We start from the raw sequence: 8,400 nt of genomic DNA, 5'->3' as shown, positions 1-8,400 counted from the left end.
TACGAACTTGGAAGCAGATTTTTTGTCGGTGGCTTTAATTTCCATACATATGCCCATGGCAAGCACAAATCTACGATGAATTACGGGGTTTGTGTATCAAGTGAGGATGGTGGAGAGTACTACGACATTTTAGACGACATTATAGAACTAGTCTACACTGGTCCCGAAAAAGAGTACAAGACTATTTTGTTTAAGTGTAGTTGGATGGATTGTGGTAGGGGAATTAACATACATGAACGGTACAAGCTTGTCGAAGTGAATAATACTAAGAAATACCCCAAGTACGATCCCTTTGTTTTGTCTTACCAAGTGACTCAAGTGTACTACACATCATACCCAAGCCTGAAACGGGATCGAATACAATGGTGGGCTATTTTTAAAACACAAGCAAGATCAGTGGTTGATGCTCCGGTGGACTTAGAGTTCTTGCAGGCACCATCCCCACAATTACATGAAACACTTTGCCCACCGAATGATATTCCAGACTATGTCCAAGATGATGATGATGAGGAAGATGACGATGCTTTGTTATCTCGAGCGATGAAGATGATGAATCTAGCATCAACTCCAGTGATAGTGACGAGGATGATGATATCGATGTATTATTAGATGATAGTAGCAATGATTCCAGTAGTGATAGTAGTAGTGATGACATTAATGAATAGGGGAATTTGTTACTCTCCTTCTTTGAATTTGCTTATTATGTAAAATAGACAAATGAATTTGTCTTTTAATAAATCGATCATTACTTTTACGCTGAAATGTTATTGCATTGCCCGAGTCCCTTGTAACTTATAATATGCTGTAATGTTATTATCAACAATTCAGGTGATCATGGCGGGCGGTAAAGACATAGATAAACGGAGAATGCAGATCGACGATTCCGATGATGACATGGAGGATGCTTATAATTTGGATAATACTCAGGAGCCGACTTCCAGCTCATCATGAGGTCAGACTCAGGAGCGTTCACAGTTGCCGGTAATAGACCCTACTGTGCTCTGGTACGTACATACATTTTGTGCATTGGGATTTGAATATTTTTTAAGGAAAAAAACCTATTTATTACCTGTAACAAGTTTTTCAATACTTGTAGTTCATGATCATCTAACTTTGTGGTTTCCTCATTGCATGTAGGTTTGACGACAACAAGGTCAGGATTGCGGTATCCGGGGCGATAACCGGGTACTATAGACAGCCTTGGAGGAATTACGGCGAGGTGGATGCAGCAACCAAGGAACATTGGTGGAACCTATTATGCGTAAGCTATTATAAACTTAATTGAAAACATGTTTTTTAAAAATGTTGAGCTGAATTTGGAAATATGACATAACGTTTATTAATTGTAGAAGGAATTCACGTGGGCACCTCAGTTGACCGAGGATGTGAAGCACACGTTTGAAAAGAGGTTTGCTACTCGGTTGCGTGACATGTTCTACACAGTCACGCACAAGATGAGAGGCGCAAGGCCAGCCTGGCTCATTGAGGAAGTCCACAAGAAGATGATGGATATTGTTGCCGCCGATCCAACTTTCAAGGCAAGGTCGTCCCAAAACAAGAAGAACAGGAGGGGTGGGTCAATGGAAAGTCCGGTTGAAGCTACCCACTATCAAGGTTCGATGTCAGCTGTACAACATGCTAAACGAATGGTAAGTTTGTTGAATATTCCTTTTAGATTGGAGGGTCGGTTTTATTCTTTTGTACAGGTGCTCTAACATTTAAAGTTTATCATTTTCTGCATGTATAATCAAAGGCGGCGAAGAACAAAGGGCAGCTCCCAACAGCTCATGAGCTGTTTATGAAGACGCACTTCAAGGAAGTGCCTGGGAAAGGCACGGTACCAGCCAACACCAAAGCACAGCATATTGCGATATTAACTTCAATAACACCTACAACTGTTATATATATGTTATAAGAAAAAACTTAGAAAATAGGTTGTTTTTGTGATTTGAACGCATGTGCACCTAAAATTACCTATAATATGCATGTTATGAGAAAGAAATGGTTCATTAGGTGAGAACTTTAGAAAATAGGCAAGGGATTGGTCATTTAGGGGTGAATTGGTTGAATTTTGGTCTTTTAGGGTCCCAAAACTTAGAGACTTGGTTGTATTTGTGATTTCAAGGCATGTGCACCTAAAACTACATATAATATGCATGTTATGACAAAGAAATGGTTCATTTGGTGAGAAATGTAGAAAATAGGCAAGTGATAGGTCATTTAGGGGTCTATTGGTTGATTTGTAGTCATTTAGGGTCCCAAAACTTAGAGAATTGGTTGTTTTTGTGATTTAAAGGCATATACATCTAAAACTACCTATAATATGCATGTTATGACAAAGAAATGGTTCATTTGGTAAGAAATGTAGAAAATAGGCAAGTGATAGGTGATTTAGGGGTCTATTGGTTGAATTTTGGTCTAATTCGCTCCCAAAACTTAGAGAATTGGTTGTTTTTGTGATTTCAAGGCATACACAACCCTAACTAACTATAAAAGACATGTTATGACAAAGAAATGGATCATTAAGTTAGAATTGAAGAAAATAGGCAAAGGATAGGTCATATAGGCCTCAATTGGTTAAATTTTGGTCGTATTCGCTCCCAAACCTTAGAGACTTGGTTTCTTTTTTTGTGATTTCAAGGCATATAAGTCTAAAACTACCTATAATAGACATGTTATGACAAATAAATGGTTCATTTGGTTAGAAATGTAGAAAATAGGTAAAGGATAGGTCATTTAAGGGTCTATTGGTTGGATTTTGGTCTAATTCGCTCCCAAACCTTAGAGACTTGGTTTTTTTTTTGCGATTTCAAGGCATACACAACCCCAAATACCTTTAATAGACATGTTATGACAAAAAAATGGATCATTTAGTTAGAAATGTAGAAAATAGGCAAAGGATAGGTCATATAGGCCTCAATTGGTTGAATTTTGGTCGTATTAATTCGCTCCCAAACCTTATAGACTTAGTTTTTTTTTTTGTGATTTCAAGGCATATACGTCTAAAACTACCTATAATAGACATGTTATGACAAAGAAATGGTTCATTTGGTTAGAAATGTAGAAAATAGGCAAAGTATAGGTCATATAGGGGTCTATTGGTTGGATTTTAGTCCAATTCGCTCCCAAACCTTAGAGACTTGGTTTTTTTTTTAGATTTCAAGGCATACACAACCCCAAATACCTATAATAGACATGTTATGATAAAAAAATGGATCATTTAGTTAGAAATGTAGAAAATAGGCAAAGGATAGGTCATATAGGCCTCAACTGGTTGAATTTTGGTCGTATTCGCTCCCAAACCTTAGATACTTGGTTTTTTTTTTGTGATTTCAAGGCATATACGTCTAAAACTACCTATATAGACATGTTATGACAAAGAAATGGTTTATTGGTTAGAAATGTAGAAAATAGGCAAAGTGTAGGTCATATAGGGGTCTATTGGTTGGAATTTGGTCCAATTCGCTCCCAAACCTTAGAGACTTGGTTTTTTTTTGCGATTTCAAGGCATATACAACCCCAAATACCTGTAATAGACATTTTATGACCAAAAAATGGATCATTTAGTTAGAAATGTAGAAAATAGGCAAAGGATAGGTCATATAGGCCTCAATAGGTTGAATTTTGGTCGTATTCGCTCCCAAACCTTAGAGACTTGGTTTTTTTTTGTGATTTCAAGGCATATACGTCTAAAACTACCTATAATAGACATGTTATAACAAAGAAATGGTTCATTTGGTTAGAAATGTAGAAAATAGGCAAAGTATAGGTCATATAGGGGTCTATTGGTTCTAGTTTTGGTCCAATTCGCTCCCAAACCTTAGAGACTTGGTTTTTTTTTGCGATTTCAAGGCATACACAACCCTAACTACCTATAATAGACATGTTATGACAAAAAAATGGATCATTTAGTTAGAAATGTAGAAAATAGGCAAATGATAGGTCATATAGGCCTCAATAGGTTGAATTTTGGTCTAATTCGCTCCCAAACCTTAGAGACTTGGTTTTTTTGTGATTTTAAGGCATATACGTCTAAAACTACCTATAATAGACATGTTATGACAAAAAAATGGTTCATTTGGTTAGAAATGTAGAAAATAGGCAAAGGATAGGTCATTTAGGGGTCTATTGGCCTGATTTTAACTTACATCTTTAATTTGTGCAACTTTTCATATGTTTATCTTGTAGGAGGCCTACCAGAAGAAAGTTGAAGAAGAAAGCACCCAAGGGATTCAAAAGAGTCCAAATAAGTTGTACTAGGAAACTGTAGGTGGCCGAAACAAGAAGGGTCGTGTGAAGGGACTTAGCCAAGGTGCGGAGCTGTATTACGGCAGCCGGAAGAGTTCCAAGTCTTCCCAGCAGTACACGCCTTCCTTTCTTTCCCAGATGCAAGATCAGATGGACCAGAGGGTGGAGTAGAGGTTGGAGGAGTGGGTGCAAGCTATGCGGAGTGAAATGGAAGTCGAGATGGAGACTCGATTGGCCGAAATAGAAAGGAGAACCAAGAGAGGTATGAAGAGATGATGCGTCGATTCTCCAGCAACGACTCATGTTCCAACATTCCACATCAGCGTCGAGACCCCACAAACGACGACCCGGGTAGCGGCGGTGTAGGGTTAGGTACTCCAACTGTAGCTTAGAATTTGTGTACATAATTGAACATGTATTTAGTTTTAAATTATGTTGTATAGTTGCACAAATTAAAATATATACATTAATATTATTGTTAATATATATATGAAAATATTTTCGTATTTAAATCGTCAATTCAAAATTAACACAAATTAGGTGTAGGATATAGGTGAGCAAAATCGAATTAAATAATTTAATTCTTGCTTATTAAACAGGACTCTTCCGACGGAACTTTTTGTCGGAAATAAATACCTTCCGACGGATTTATTCGTCGGAATATAAGCAGTTTCGACGGAATATTCCGTCGGAATTGTTTACCTTCCGACGAAAATATCCGTCGAAAGCTATCCATTTCCGACAAAATGTTCCGTCGGAAGAACTACGTTTCCGATGAACTATTCCGTCGGAAGGTCATTTATTACGACGAAAATATCCGTCGGACGCCTTCCATTTACGACGGAAATAATATTGTCGGAATGTTGCGACGGACTTTCAATTTAAGTCAAAATCAGCTCCGACAGATGATATTCCGTCGGAAAGTTCGTCGGAAAGGTGACTTCCGACGTAATTTTCATCGGAAAACGGTCATTTTCCGACAAGGGGCGTTGCGACAGACTGCTTCCGACGAAATTCCATCGGAAAGGCCGATTCCGACGGATTTTTCAATGTTTCCGACGGATTATTTCCGTCGGAATTGAGCTGTTTTCTTGTAGTGAATCAAGCTCAAATGAATAATTTTATACGGAGTATATATTCTGTATTGGTATAATAAAAACTATCAATTCAGTTTATGAGCTTAGCTACGGTTGAAGTGAACAATTTAAGTTACTTTTGGTACAAGACATTTTAAGTTCAATTATAAAGTAATTTTAGTTTGGGGCATTTCGGGTATCGGGTTTGTTCAGGTCAATTTTGGGTATCGGGTCTGTTCAGGTCAAACACTTCGGGTCAATTTCGGGTCGGGTCAGTTCGGGTGTCGGGTCAAGATCGGGTCAACTCCATTTTCGGGTCGAGTATGAGTCGGGTCGGGTCAATTTCGGGTTTTGGGTCATTTTCGGGTCAATGTTTTTGGTCAATTGGGTCGGGTCATCGGGTATGGGTCAGGATTGCCAGGTCTACTAATAAATGAGAACAAATCTAGGTCTAAGGATCAAACGTCATCAACGATCACATCAAACGCGCCTCTATAATGGCAAAATAGCAATAAAACCAAACTTTTCCCCCTTTATAGAAAACTACTTACTGCTCATCAGAAGAACTTAGGCGGAAGAACTTATGAGCTCCAATCACAATTTCAATGAGATTCAAGGATATTGAGCACAAATCCTTTCAATTTATGTCAGATTTTCAGCAACAACAAGAATCAACAAGCTTCATTAAACAATAAACAAGTAAGTGATGTTCTTAATTTTGGCTAGTAATTTTCAAATTTCATGCTCTTTATTTTCAGATTTCGTTAATAATTTCAAATTGAGTGATCTTATTTTCGGATAACTATTGATATTATTTTCAAATTCTACGAATAAAATAGCGTTTATGATCAAAATTTCCGATTATTAGTTCTACTTTGGATTATCATATCGATTTTAGCTTCAATTTCATAATAAAAATTTCTGATTTTTGTTAGATTTCCTGTGCGTTTCCTGTTAAATTTTTGTTAGATTTTTTTTCAACTTCCTATTTTGTTAAAAAATTATTATTTTGTTGAAGCAACTAAAGACGGAACTTCGACAAAATAAAATAAAAATGTAAATTTTAAAAATCCATTTTCAATTAGAACTCCACAAACTCTACTTGTAGAGAGAGACAAGTGGAGTTGACAAATATGTAACCCAATTTAAATATCACAACCACCACCTAAAAATCATGAAAGTTGGATGAAAATGGGGCTCTAATAGCCAACTCACTCTCTAAGTCTTCTTTACGAGCTACAAGATTCCTAAGCCGCCGTCGTAGAAAAGCCAACTGGTACCACCGAGGAGTACTCCTAATTGTGTTTGATAAAGATGAAGAAGAGCCATTACTACCAGCCATATTTCAAACGAAAAACAGAATTCAAAAAACACTCTAAAATATTAAAAACTAACACTAATGAAGAATAGGGGAACTTGTCTTTTATACACTAAACAATTAATGCAACAACCTTTTATAATCCTGGCAAAATTTACAGTGCATTCTATTTTGAAAAATTTCACTTTTGCTACCACCAAAACACACGTATTTCACTTTTGCTATCTTTTTAAATTTTTATTTTATTTTACTACCACACAAAAACGCCTTTGTTAAAATTTCGATACTGTTGGCGTTTGGGGGGCCCACTTGGTTAACTACGCAACACCTCCCTTTTTCCTCCACTGTCACTTCCATCACCACTAGCAATCAACTCCAATTTCCCATGCAATCGACCACCATCATCACACCAACAACAGCACCCAGGCAGCCCACAATCGACCACCATCAAGCAGCCCACGCACCAGCAATTAATTGCAGCGGCAGCGGCATCAAGCAACACCATTTGCAACCAATAGCAGCGGCATCAAGCATCCCACGCACCACCAATAGCAGCGGCAGCAGCAACCATTTGCAATCCCTACCAATAACACTAGCAGCGGCATCAAGCAACACCATTCAGCCCCACTCCTCCCTGAAACCACCCTAAACGGGTAAAAACGAAACCCTAAAATCCATTTAGGGTGGTTTTAAGGGTGGTGTTTAGGTTTAGGGGTGGCGGTTTTGGGTGGGGGAAGAAACGGGGTCGCCGGCACTGGGAAATCGCCAGCGGAGGCGAAAGGAGGGGAGGGCATTATGTGAAAATGAGGGGAACAGAGAGAGATAGTGTGTGTGAGAAGATGGGTTGAGAAGAAGGAGGCATTTGAGGAGGGAGGTGGGCAGCGTGGGTGGGGAAAGGGAGGGGGATGGGGTTGCTGGCGGCCTGGCGCCGGGGGATGAGGTCGCCGGCAGCCGGCACGGGGAGGGGAAAGGGGTGGCTGACAGGATGGAGTGGATGAGATTTTGTTCAAGTTTTTATTTGTTTTTTAATAAATTAAATCATTATTTAATGAGATATTGGGTCTCATTTAACGAAACTCAAACGGTTTCTGTTAAGTGGTAGCAAAAGTTATATGTTGTAACTTTTGATGGTAGTAAAATAAAATAAAATTTTAGATGGGTAGCAAAAGTGAAATAAAGGTGTTTGAGTGGTAGCAAAAGTGAAAATTTCCTTCTATTTTTTATTGGTGTACCATTTTACACCGAATATTATTTTCTTCACCAGTCCTTAAATAAGACATAAAATTTGTGATTACAAATTAGTTTTATTAATATTTTAACTTATTGAAATGTATATTTATTAATTTAGGTATAACGATATTATATAATTTGTTATGTCATAAAATAAAGATTGATTTACTTACTAGAAATAAGATTTTAATAACAAGAGAACAACAACTACGATTTATTTTCTTTCCAACACGAATTAGCAAAACACACAACACATGACGCCAAACATATACACGTTGGACTATGACTACTAGTTTACAAAAAAATCCGAAACCAAACCGTATTTTTATAAACCGTGAACCAAACCAAACCGCTAAAATACGATTTGGCCTAATTTGGTTACGGATCAGACCAAACTGTGTATAACCCTACACGTAATGCAATGATTTTATTTTATTGTATTTATTTATTTATTTTCTTTCGCGAAAACACACGTAATGCAATTTGAATTTGAATGATTTAGATTTTAGAATTTACCTTTTTAAATTT

This window comes from Chenopodium quinoa, unplaced genomic scaffold (genome assembly GCF_001683475.1).
Source record: "Chenopodium quinoa cultivar QQ74 unplaced genomic scaffold, ASM168347v1, whole genome shotgun sequence".
Lineage (NCBI taxonomy): Eukaryota > Viridiplantae > Streptophyta > Magnoliopsida > Caryophyllales > Amaranthaceae > Chenopodium > Chenopodium quinoa.
This window is presented reverse-complemented; position numbering follows the sequence as displayed.